The sequence below is a fragment of the Pithys albifrons genome, chromosome 11, assembly GCF_047495875.1.
Source record: "Pithys albifrons albifrons isolate INPA30051 chromosome 11, PitAlb_v1, whole genome shotgun sequence".
Classification (NCBI taxonomy): domain Eukaryota; kingdom Metazoa; phylum Chordata; class Aves; order Passeriformes; family Thamnophilidae; genus Pithys; species Pithys albifrons.
The window spans coordinates 9,301,410-9,314,551 of record NC_092468.1 but is presented as its reverse complement, the minus strand read 5'-3'; positions in this window follow the sequence as shown (position 1 = coordinate 9,314,551).

Here is a 13,142-nt window from a genome sequence, read left to right as displayed (position 1 = left end):
TCAGCAGCTTTAAGTCTCCCTGCCTTGTGAAGATCACGCTTCAGGGTCCTTCTGTAAGCTCACAGTGAGGAGTCAGCCTTAGCTGAGCTGAGCCAACAATGACAAGTCACAGAGGAGCATCTTCACAGAAGTATCAGGTGAAAGAATCTGTTCTTTTTTATTTCTCAGCAGGGCTTGGAACCTGGTCCTGGATGAGTATTATGCTGGATAACAGCTCTGAAAGCACAATATTACTGTATGGCAAGAAGGCCATATTTTGGGGAAAAAAACAAAGAACTGGCTGGGCTCTTGAGCCGACAGCTGCATTTGGGATGAAGGAGGGTTTTTTCAGGTGTCTGTTGTCAGGAACAAGGAGGTTCTTCCTTGTTCTGAGAGGGAAAACTGGCTTGGGTAATCAGTTCTTGTTTGGCAAGGGCTGACATGGAGGCTTATGTTGGCAATGACAAGAATGTTCTGCTGGCAAAAAGGTACTGCAGAGGGAAATGAAATAAATTATTTTTAAATGCGATAAAACATTGATTCATTCTGGTTGAGTTAATATGAGGAAACAGCAACATTGAGCATGACAGCTCTGTGAATGATGAAAATAATTAGCGTGTCAAAAAGGTTGTGTTCTAATGTATACTCCAGCATTTATGTTTAAGTCTGGCACAGGAGTGGAAAGACTAGGACCTCAAGAAACTTGTTCATCCTTCAGTACCTAGCAGGATCAGCTGCACTTAAATCATATCTGAGTGATGTTGTTCTAATTCAAATCAGCCTCTGGTGGTGATTCCAAAACGTTCTTGGATAGTCTGCCCCAAAACTAAACTCCCCTTCTCAGCTGAAATGCTTTTCTTGATGCCAGCTCCCTTACTGTGACATAAGCCCAGTAGTACTTGTGATATCAAGCACACATATAGAAAAACTTCTATTACATTTCTCTGTGCAGCAGCCCTTTAAGGGATTCTCTGTTTTGCTGTCCAACTCCCAGGTAATGCTCAGGAGCAGTGAAGTACAAGGCTGATTGTGCCTTTGGTATGGAGTATTGAGTGGGTTTAACCTTGATTCTGTTATGTGAACCATATTCAGTTGTGGCTGATGAGTGGCTGGTCAGAAAATTTAAATAGCCAACTAAATTGATGCAAATCATAAGCACAGTTCCTTTCTCCTGTTTTCTTACACTCTGTAACTGCTCAAAACAGCTGTGCATGAGGCCTGAATTCAGCAAGTACTTTGGATGTCGTCTGTTAGAAACATGTAAAAAAGCTCAACTACTTTAATGGGGTACCTGCATGTTTGAGCTTTAAATTAACCCCTCTGCCTGGCTGGCTCAGCACGGGGGAAACAGCTATTTCTTTTCAGATGGTGGTGATGCCGAAAGGGTTTTTGTTCTGATTTTCACATTTTGTAGATTTTAGGAACACAGTAGTTGTAGATTTTTAGAGGGTTAATATTTCTAACAGTTTAATGCCTTTCTATCACTACCCCTGTCCCAGAACAGGGAGCTCAAATTCCTTTAGTTAATTAATCTTGTTTAGACTCCTTTCCAAGGTAAAGAGCTGAAGGATATCAGAAGGCCTACAGAATGAAACATAAACACAGGTCAGAGTGACCCAAAAGCCAGAATTGGATGAACTCCAAGAGACCTTTGTGTGCCTGAGGAAGAAGAGCTGATGAAGACAGAGGGTCCTGACGACCCCAGACCCAATTCCAGGGGGTTGGACCAGGGGTGGGACTGGGGCTGGACTGAGAAATGTGTAAAGCAATGATTGGAGAGATCTTATTATAAAAGCCATAGAAACAAGAACTAAGACACATGCATGTCATCCTGTATTCCTGTGGGCTGTAGGCCCTGTGTTATTAAAGGACCTTTACTTTTTATCTTACCCTACACTAACGTGGCTCGAAGTCCTGTTTTTGGGGGGAAGGGTCATTCACGGCATCAGTTTGGCAAGCGAAAGGTGGAATCAGAGAATCCAGCACCCTGGAACCACGAGGGACTCCAGAGCAAGAAGTTTCATCCTGCGGGAATTCTCTACTGCCGGCACATTTTGGAGGATTCCTTCAGTGACCTTTGAAACTCCTAACAACTGGGTGAGATAAAAGGAGCAGTTCCTTTGGGTATTTTTGCTAGCAAACTAAGGGAAGGTTTTTCCCTGGAACTGGGAATACGTTGGGCTGGGAGGTATAGCTGATCTGGCCAGTCAGTTTCTCAGCCTGGTGGGCAAAAGGGTGTTTTGCCTGGGTGAGGGACAGTTTGGTCCCTTGTTGCTTCGGGAAGGGCAAAGCAGAGTGCTCAGGGGTTTCATGTTAGCTGAATGCAGCTAGAAAGGAGAGGAATATCTCTCTGGGATTACATCACTCTGTCTTAGCCTGAAGCGGTAACATAGCACTTGGAGGAGTGAGCTTGCTTGGTATTCCTGAGGCCAGCAGTTCAAATCTGGGTGCTGAAAAGTTTTTTTCCCTTGCCTGTAACTTGTCAGCATGGGTTGTATGCAATCCATGGAAGAGGAGACTCCAGTGGAGTCCCCTCTAGCTTTGGTTTTGCAGAAATGGAAGCATCTAACAAGCCCTGAAACATCTTTGAGAAGGCAAGTGTTACGAAAAGAGAAACGGTGGGAAGAGATCAAATATGCAGAGCAGGGAGGCACCGGTGGCTTTCCCGAGGTTGCTCTGGCAAGCATAGTTACTGATAAGGCAGACCTGAAAAGGGTGGCCAGAAGGAATGTTGCAAGGGTTGCAGAGAGCAGCGTGGAGTGGGAAGCAGCAGGCTCATTTCCCTCTTCCCATCAGTCGGCCCGAGCTGTACAGGGGGAGGCAGCACCCTCCCTTCCCCCTTTCCCCACCTCTGGCGTTTCCAGCTATGCAGAGGCAGAGACAAGCGAGGGAAGAGCAGCAGACACTGCCGTTGCTCGGCAGCCAGCTTGTCCGGTACAGAATAACAGGGAGACCAAAGCAGAGGGTAACACCAGGATTGTAGAGAACAGTCTCCTTCCTGCCTTTCCTTCCCCCATTCATAGCTGTGTGAGAGAGCTGTCAGTTTCGTGTTTTAATGAAGCAGTGGTTTGCATCTTGTCTGTTGTTGAAAAAGAGAATTTGTATCAGCACCTCTGTAGTGAAGAAAGAAAAGCAAAGATAAGCTGGAGCCAGCCTGGTGAAAAGGCTAAGGCAAAGCTGAGTTTCTGGGATGGAGCGGCTGTCTCTGAGCTCAGAGAGCTGGGCTGGGAGAAGCCAAGACAAGCGTGGCTGTGGCACAGCTGCATGGATTTAAGGCTAGTCCTAGCCTGGGAGATTAACAAAAACAATAATCTCAACTTTCTAACTTACTTTTCTTTTAAAGACCATGAAAGATCTGTGTTCCCAAAGGGAGAGAGAGGGAATGTTTCCGTTCCCTTGAGAAAGAAAGTACCTTTGCCACCTCCTGAGGAGGCAAAGAGGAAGGTGTTTTCTCTGCGTTCCCCTATCAGAGAGGGAGTAGGGAGAGTTGCCATAGAGACCCCCTGTAAACAAATGAGTAACCAGAAGCCCAGCAGCTCCTGGGAAGAAGAAAACTCCGGAAACGGGCCGGGACCCCCAGAGCCCCCCAGGAGGCTGTCCCGGCGGATACAGGGATGCACTGAGGTTGTCCCGCAGGTGCGGGGATACACTGAGGCTGCTCCCGGGGACGCTGAGACAAGCGCACATGCAGCGCAAGCAGAACCCCCTGGAGAAGCAAAGCTTGGCATAATAGTTGTCTCAAGACAGCCAGGAGCAGGTTCCACCAGAGCCGTGAAATTGACCTCTGCCAGCATCGCTCCACCTGGAGTGGCGAGCAGAGCCAGCAGAGAGGGGCCAGGCACAGCAGGGTTGGCCTTGGAAATCGGCAGAGCCAGCAGCTGTGAGAGTGCCTGCAGAAGGGCAGTAGCCAAGCACGCAGATAGAGCGAGTGCGGGGAAGGCAGCACACACATTCCCGGGACCGGGAGATGAACAAGCAGGGCTTGCTGGCCAGGCAAACGCAGCTTTTCCTTGGGCAGCTAGAGCAGCAAAAGGTCCTGAGGGTACCAACGGAAAAAAGGTGCTTGTAACTGAGAGTCAGCTGCAGCAAGAGCAGGATCAGTCTCTCTCGGCCGTGGGCTGGTCCTCCGTGCTGGGTTCTCCCGCTGCTGAGAACAGAGCAGGCACTGGCTTTGCTGACCCTTCAGCAGCTGCGGTGGCAGAAAGGAGGGCGAAGGGGGCTTTAGCAGAGACCGCAGGGAAAAGCGGGAAGGGGGAGCCAGCACCGTCCCTTCCTCTATCTCTCGCCGATGCCGTTCGTGACCATGCAAAGGCAGGGACAGGCGACGTGGCCAGCTCTGCCCCTGCCCGGCAGCCAGTGTGTGCTGTGCAGAGAGGCAGGGTGGAGAGAGCCACTTCTGACACCAAGAATGCAAAAGGCACAAGAGCAGAGAGACATGGTCTCCTTCCTGCTTTCCCTTCCCTTGTTCGTGGTGGAGAGAGAGAAAAATCAGTGCTAGTTTGCCTTTTGTCTGCGGTTGGAAAGGAGGCTTTGTGTCATCTTTATAATGGAGAGTTAAGAGCAAAGCTGGGCCAAAGTGGACCCGGAGGGAGGAAGGCATCTTCATCTTTGCCTCCTCCTGGGAAAGCAAGGAAAAGAAAGTTTTCCTTGTGCTCCCTCACTAGAGATAGAGCAGAGAATGTTGCTATTGAAACTCCTTGTAAACAAAGTATGAGTAGCTTTTGGGGAAGAAAAGGACTAGAACACTGTCCAGGACCCCCGATCCCGGGGAGTTCCACCCCTGGGACCGTAGAACTAACTCCTGTCAGCGTTGCTCCCCTTGGAGCAGCGAGTGAAGCCGGCAAAGAGCTGGGTGGGCGGCACTGCACGGCAGGCCCAGAGCCGGGGGCAACACCGGCAGCGGCTCTGGACCCCTGGGTTTCTAAAGCAACAGAGGCCAGCCCAAGGGCCATCAGGGACGAGACCGTTCCCTTAAGAGCCAGCATGGCCCCGACAAAAAGGACCAAAGAAGCTGTGCTCAAAGCCAGTGCTACAGCAATAGCAGAGGCCAGCATAGACCCAGGGTCAATACCTACAGCTGAGACCTTGCCCAGACCGACAGCGGGAGGGCCATGGGCGACCCTTTCCTTTCTATCCCTGTCGCTAACAATCCCTACCTGCCTCGGCGAGCAAGCAGAGGATTTAAACACCCTGTCCTGGAATACAGGACTCCCCAGCAAGCAGGCAAGCAGCCTGATCATCTCAACTGCCTTGCCCAAGTGTGCAAAATTTCTAATTGCAGGAAAAGGGGGGGGCGAGTTCCTCTACCCCCAAGAGCATTTCCAGCATTTTCCCTCTACCCCGCCATCAAGACTGAAAAGGGGGGAGCAAAAGAGTGATAGTGTCACTGTGTTACAAGCTGCCTGAACAAACTCAGTTCTTTCTCACTGTGATGAATGTTAAAGCACCAATTTAAGTTTAAGGAATCTCTATCTTAAGCTTAAAGATTCTGTCTGTGTTTGCAATTTTCTCGTTTCCAATTTTAGAGAAGCCTCAACACCTGATACACCGAGACAGATTGGCAAAGCAACACCACAGCTTTCTGTGGTAGTCTCTGTGTTCTAAGTTTGCTCTGAGCTGCTCCAGCTTGTAGCATGTCTGTCTCAGCATAGCTCTGAGGCTGCTGAAAACTAGGACCAGTATCATACTGGTGCAAAATCAATCAATAGTTGCCACCTATGTATTTTTGTCTTTATTGTGAACTAACCATCTGCTATTAGAATATGATTATTTGCAGACAACCAAGAAGTCTGTCACCACCAGACCTGAAGGACATGCCTCTCAAGAATCCAATCTGAGAGCAAAGTTGATGAAAACATCATTGTGCAAGCTTTGTGTAGAACAACTGTGTCTTCTCTTTAATTGCTGTTACATGTAAGAGAAATTTCTCTAAACCTGATTTGAAAATTCTACACAGGAGGTTGTATGATTGTAACTTCAAGTTTGTTTATTTTGAGTTTGTCTCTAACGTCTTATCATCTAGTGTCTGTTACAGTGTGTGAAGCACTGAGCCTCGCAAAAGAGAAGCGAAACAAGTTCTGTGTGTCCTGTGTTACAAGACAAGAAAGCAAGCAGCTAGTCACAACGGTGCAGCTGAAAGATTAAAGAACTGATTTAGTAGACTGTCTCATGAACATTGAGTTACATCTAAGCCTGCAATCTTTGAAATGAACTGGTAACATCCTAGCTGAATAGCTTGTTTAAGCCATCTAAGTGATGCTTGTACCCTATTTTAGCCTAATTAAGTGAATTTCAGTCTTGTTCTGAAAACTTTTTCATGCTCTTATGTCTCTTGGATTTCTTTCAGCAAAATGATCTTTTAGAGACCCGTATTATGGCTCACAATATGTGAAGATGCCATTGTTATTTAACATGCTAACATATACAATTTGGCAGTGAAAATGCTTTTATACACGGAGGCAAGAAGCTCCTGCACAGCTACTCCGTGAGGTGGAGAGGACTGACTGTGGTCAAGGCAGGCTGTGGCAGGATGGTCTGACCTCGATAGGGCCTGAAATACACTCAGAGGATGCAAGCACGCTGTGAGGAGCAATTAGTAGTGCCAAGATGATGTTTGGTGTTGCAGAAACTCCAGACACACCTTGCTGGTGGAAAGCTCCTGATGGGCCCGTGCATTCATGGCTAGCAGTCAACCCCTTCATGTTATAAAAGCTGAATCTGCTTTTTGTATTGTCAAAATGCGAGAATTCTGAAATTCGAGATTCCTTTAAAATTGCCTGGGATTTGCAAAATTGCACACTCCTAAAACTCAAATTAGCAAAATTTGTGAAGAGATACGAGAGACATAAGACATCTTACATACCCAAGCCTTGCCTATAGCTAAGGCAGAGAAACAACTGTTTCATTGATTCTTCATATTCACATAAGAAAATGTGGTTTGCAAAATTATTAAATGGTCTAGATTTCCTTTTACTTTGCAGAAACTCCAGAAGCCCATGAAATTGGACATTCTTGTTCCAAACTGAGAACTGTTGAAAGATGGGACACTGACATCTGCATGCTGACTAGAGTCATCTCAAGTACTGTCAACTAATTACACCACAGTGAAAGACAGAACTGTACCCCTGTGATACAGACTCCAGGACCACTTCAAAGATTAACAACCTGATGTCATCCTAAAAGACAAAATAGACTGCTTTCTTTGCATAGCAGGTTTCCTGGACTTACTGCAGGACAGAAGTCCTCTGCCCCTAGAACAAGGGCAACAGAGACTATTACTTTCTTAAATTACTTTTTGTATGTATTGTTTGCATTGCTACTAACCATGAATTAGGTTAAGAACTAAAATTTGTAATTGCATTTGGCTTTAGCCAAAACGCCAAAAATTGCTAAATTTGCATTATGAATTTAGATGAAATTTAAAATCAAAACTTGCGTGTGACCCTTGTCACATATCCAAAATCCTTCAAAAACTGACTGCTGTATTTGTATTCAAATACCAGCAATTCATGAGAAAAGCAATTGGCCCTAATTGGCATACTGATGAGTGAAACAAACTTTGGAAAATCCTATGAAATTCCAAAGACCTGGAGATTCCATCTCTAAAAGTAAGTCAATAGAAAAACACTGTCATTGAAATTATCCAAAATCAGATCTCAGATGCTATTGCAACTTCAGAAAAGTCCAGAGTTTGTCTCATGTAGTACTACAAATCAAGTAACTCTTGCAAAGTTTCCACAAACCTACTTCATGGTTACTGAACCTAACCAACTCTTTAGTTATGTTTATCATTAGTGTTTTGCATTATAGCTAGCTGTAAAATTTAATACTATAGTTTTTGTTTATCTTTTTAGTGTAATGCTAAGTTTAAGTAGTAGAATCCAGACAAAATTTTTGAGTTTTGTCTGTTTCTAAAGGGGGGACTTGATGCCGAAAGGGTTTTTGTTCTGATTTTCACATTTTGTAGATTTTAGGAACACAGTAGTTGTAGATTTTTAGAGGGTTAATATTTCTAACAGTTTAATGCCTTTCTATCACTACCCCTGTCCCAGAACAGGGAGCTCAAATTCCTTTAGTTAATTAATCTTGTTTAGACTCCTTTCCAAGGTAAAGAGCTGAAGGATATCAGAAGGCCTACAGAATGAAACATAAACACAGGTCAGAGTGACCCAAAAGCCAGAATTGGATGAACTCCAAGAGACCTTTGTGTGCCTGAGGAAGAAGAGCTGATGAAGACAGAGGGTCCTGACGACCCCAGACCCAATTCCAGGGGGTTGGACCAGGGGTGGGACTGGGGCTGGACTGAGAAATGTGTAAAGCAATGATTGGAGAGATCTTATTATAAAAGCCATAGAAACAAGAACTAAGACACATGCATGTCATCCTGTATTCCTGTGGGCTGTAGGCCCTGTGTTATTAAAGGACCTTTACTTTTTATCTTACCCTACACTAACGTGGCTCGAAGTCCTGTTTTTTGGGGGAAGGGTCATTCACGGCATCAGTGGAAAAGCAAAGTCATGCTTTAAGATAATGAAAAATAAAACTTGTTTAAATTCTAAAATATTCTGACTGTGGGTGTGAGGTTCCTGCATTTAAATTCCAGCTGGAAAGCAGCAGCAGAGCTCACCTCTGACAGGCAGGGCTTCTCTCAAGGGCAGGAGCCTTAAAATATGAAACAGGGTGTGGTTTGAAGCCAAAGCACACAGTGAAGGAAGGCATTACAAAAGGGATGATTTCTTGTCTTGCCTGGCTTCTCTGCTGGAGGTGCTGGGACACAGCTGGGCACAGCTGCAGCCTGGTACCTGTGGAGAGGAGAGTTTGCATTTCTGTGCCTTTTCTGAAGGCAGAATTCACAGCCTGCAACAGACCCCAAAAGGACAGTGTGCGTTGGGCTGCTGCTTGGCCGATCTGGGCAGAGGTCACCTGTGCTCATCCCTTGTCCCTGAGCTTCCTTGCTGCCCCTCCAGGCCTTGCCAAGCATCCCACTGGGGTGAGCCAGGAAAAGCCATGCTTTTAGTTCTAGCCTGCTGGGGCTTTTGCATGACAGTGAGGGCTGAGCTAGAGCTCAGACCTGTGGTTTTATAAAACGTAGTCGTGCTCAATGTAAGACTCTCCTTCAAAAAAATGTATCAGCTTGTGTTTACCCCCAAACGGGGGAGGGGATTCCTCCACAATAATCACGTCACTCTTTATCAAATTTAAGAAAGGAAACTTTAATCAGAAAATGGATATAAGAAGGAGATATATATATATATATAAGGATATATGTATGTGTAGGTATAGAAAGAACTGTAGACAGACCAGAACAAACTGCTTCCCCAACACAAGAAAAACGAAACACTACAACCCCCAAACCAGCAGGTTTCCTCCTGGAGAAGAGTTTTACTTACGGGCAATGTCTGTGTCGGAGCCCGGCTGGCTGCAGGGTGAGCTCTCAGTCCCTCTCCAGCGAGACAGACGAGGGGTGAGCACTCAGATGAATTCTGTCTCTCCCTCTGTGTCCCCCGTCCCAAACGAAGAAGGAAAGCTGCAAAACGGAGAACCGCAGCGTGTCCCAGAAAGCAGCTGCGTCCTCTCTCTCCCGGGTCGCTGCTACAGCCAGGGCGGGCCGGTCACGACACTGCAGGCGGCGGTGGGACGAGCGGAGACCGGGACCCCAGTGCCGAAACGAGGAGCAACAGCAGTGGCAGGAAAAAAACCTGGCTTACTCCACAGTAGCAGCAAGGAGCAGCAGCACCGGCTTCTCTCCCACAGCAGCACACACACCGCCAGAGCCATGTGTAGTCCCCAAAAACAAAAGAGACAGTCCAAGCCCGTTTCCCACCACATCTTTCCCCAGTCTCCCCCACCCAAAACGATCAAGAAGGAACTGGTAATAGTCAACTACTTCTTTTGTTAACTAATGGCATGGGGAGTTACTGGCGGGGAGAGAATTTACATCAAAACTGCAACACAGCTTAAAACACTTTTACTCTAAACTGTGTTTTGCTGCATGGAAAGGGCTAGGAACACACATGGACAGATGATCTCTGAGAGAGTGTAGTGGTCAGCTTAGTCCTGCTCAGCATCTCAGTGCCCAAACAGTGTCCCAAGATACTGCATTGACTTCCAGAAGAAATGGGAAGTTAAATTCTTTGGGACAGCAGGAAGAGTGGAGGGGCTGGTTAGGAGACGAGGGTTTGCTGTTGGTTGGCTTGTCCTGCCATGCATTAACAGGCAGAGCAGCCTGTGCATCCTTGTGCAGAGATCCTAAATATTATAGCAGTGTTGGAGCATCCAGTTCTCTCCTAAAGAATGGGGGAAATATGAAACTAAATATTCGCAAATTACTCTGTAAAAGAAAAAACTAACAGAAGAACAAAGGGACACTTAGTGAGGGATGAAAATGGCTGTTTTTCTCCTGTTCCTTAATGAAAATACCACATTTTCTTATAAGAAGGTCCTAATGGCAAATGCAGATTTCTTAAGGGGTTTCTGTCATTTTTTTAAGTAATAGCTTTCCGTCATTACTTGGCTTCTGTGTGTGTGAGGCCAAGCAGAAACTGTGGCACAAGTAAACAGGAGTGAAAATGTTTACTGCTCCCATTCTGCTCTAAGGTGATCTTGGCCCAGGAGCAGGAGGGAGGTCCTCCAGGTCTTTGGCATGCAGCTTTCTCTTGGCACAGCCTGGGGAAACAGGAGATCTCTTAGTAAGGGATGGCAGCCAAGAGCATTAGAGAAGTCCTTGGTGCCAGCTGGGGGCAGGAGTAAAGGCAGACTCCTCTGCTTCTGTGTCCCTGCAGGAGCAGGGAGCAGGGCAAAGATGGTGAGCCCTACTCCAGAGGAGACACTTTTGTAAGGAGGAGGAAGGAGAAAGAGGATCTTCAGATGCAGTCTCCACACCATTTGTAGAAGGATAGTTTCAGTGGTGTTATCCACAGCTTTCACTCATTCTGCTTTCTATTTCTGCATGTCTGCAGCCCCCATGCTCTCTTTATCCCTTTTTTGCAAAACTTGTTTTCTCCAACTTTGCAAAACTTGTTTTCTCCAACTTTGTTTTTCTTTGTTTCCTTTTCCTGATATCTGTTCTTGCCTTCTTGCAAAGTTCCCTTCATCTCCTCTCTCTTCCTTTCTCTACTCACTTTAACTGACTTTGCACAGAGGAAAGGAAATGTTGTCTCTCCAGGGAAGGCAGAGCAGTGGAGCCCAGGAGCCATATTCTGCTCAGCCCTCAGCTCCTGCTGACAGCATTTCTGCAACCTTTTCCTCTCTTCTTTCTGTCTGTGTTTCTGCCAACAATGCAAAGTCTTTTGGAAGGCCTTGTGTGAGGAATGACCACATTTTATGGTATTGTATATTCCCTGTTTCTTGTCCTTAAGTAATTGCAGCAGTTGGTCTAGTGCGGGTGAATTTTGCAGTTATGTGATGCTTTGCATAGGGTATTACTGCCAGTAGATCAGATGGCAGCTTGGTGCTTTTCCAAACTGAAATGTTATTTAGGGTCCACATACGAGAGTATGAGGCACATGCAAAATTCAAGTCTGTTGCTCATCGATTCTAGAAAGATGAGCAAGAAGAGTACTTTCACTCCCATTTTAGTGTGCTCTGCTGTCCAGAGTTAACTTGGACACCCAGGGGACATTTTTGCTGTGAACTTTCCTTCTGCTTGCTGCATATCTATGTGAAAAAACTTCTGATTTGGATTGCAGATAGACAGAGACCCCACAGAAAAATAAGCAGTTACACTGAGTCAAGGCTAAGAATACTGACAGCCAAAAGGTTGGACAGGAAACCCATTTCACACCAAAATGACAGACTGTGGATTATTTTTAAACAAAAAAGTGTATTGGACAGAGCCATCATCATGGCAACTTGCAGCCCGTTTGTAACACTTTTTTCAGCACCTTTTCTGTTACATACATTTGCTCAGTCATTTCAGTTATCCTTGGGCTTTCATACCATGTCTGAGGCCTGACCAGCTCTGGGGGAAAGGGCTGCAGGAGGGAGCACAGCTGTACTCCAGTGGCATTTTCCATCTCTAGCACAAGTCCTGCATTTGTGGATGGCCCAACATTGCCTCGTGCTCTTTCCAAACTTCTACTTTACTCACTAACTGAATGCCTTTGATGAAGAGATTGAGCTAACAGCAGTGTTTCTGCTTCCAGTGCCATGCTGGGGAAGTCGAGAGTTGCAAGCTGTAAGCGATGCTGCCCTCCAGGCAGCCAGGACTGGAGCTAAATTTATCCTGCCCTGCCCTGCTGTTCCCAGCTGAGCAGCAGCTGCTGTCTGGGATGCACTGCCTTGGGAACTGGGCTTGGGGCTCGGCTGTGCTCCCTAAAGCTAGCAGAGAAAATAAGGTATCACAAGTTTTAGTAATTAATCCCATATAAAAGCTAAATTTCAAGTTACCCAGCATGTTCCACTATTCATCACTTTGCAGGTTTTCTGGGTAAAATGTCATGGTCTATGCGGCAGGACTTGCAGCCTGGAGTAAAAATTTGAATTTTAACTACAGAGGAACAGCCCCTTTTTAGATTACTACTGCTTTTCACTTTGATGGCACCACACTCAGGTTTTTTTCACGAATTCAGGTCTGTGTTCACGTATGAGTTTTTCATGGCTACGCATTTCAGCACAACCTTAGCAAGGTACACAGAATTTGGCAGTGCTGAACTAGTTGATGCTTCTCTGCATATCTGTTTTGGGTGCCCTTATTGAGTGTTAATGGACAGTATCATTTGGGTAATTTCAAGAACTGAAGAACAGCCACTTTGGGTTGTGTAAATATCTTGTGAGTCCTCCCACCTTAAAGTGAATGTGGGGAGATCCAGGACAGGGTGTGCACTCACTGGCTTGCTGAGCTCTGCTGAGCAGGAAGCATTCCTGTGGGATGCATGAGCAGAGCTAATGATGGGGGTTTGTTTTGATTTTTAAGTCAGTATCTAGTAAATCAACTGAAGAAGTATGTTTTATGGTTTTGGTATTCAACAGAAAAGTTTACCCTTTTGAAGGAGCTGTTGGACCATATGTACGGTGTAGCTCTTCAGGCAGCAGCAAGATGACCCCTGACCAAACCCTGTGTGTTTGAGAGGAAGTTCAGGCTGTTATGTTGATACCTTTTTTTATCTTTTTAATGAAACCTCCTTCCTGCCATTTCAGAGGAGAGGAGGGTTTGACGTCATGTG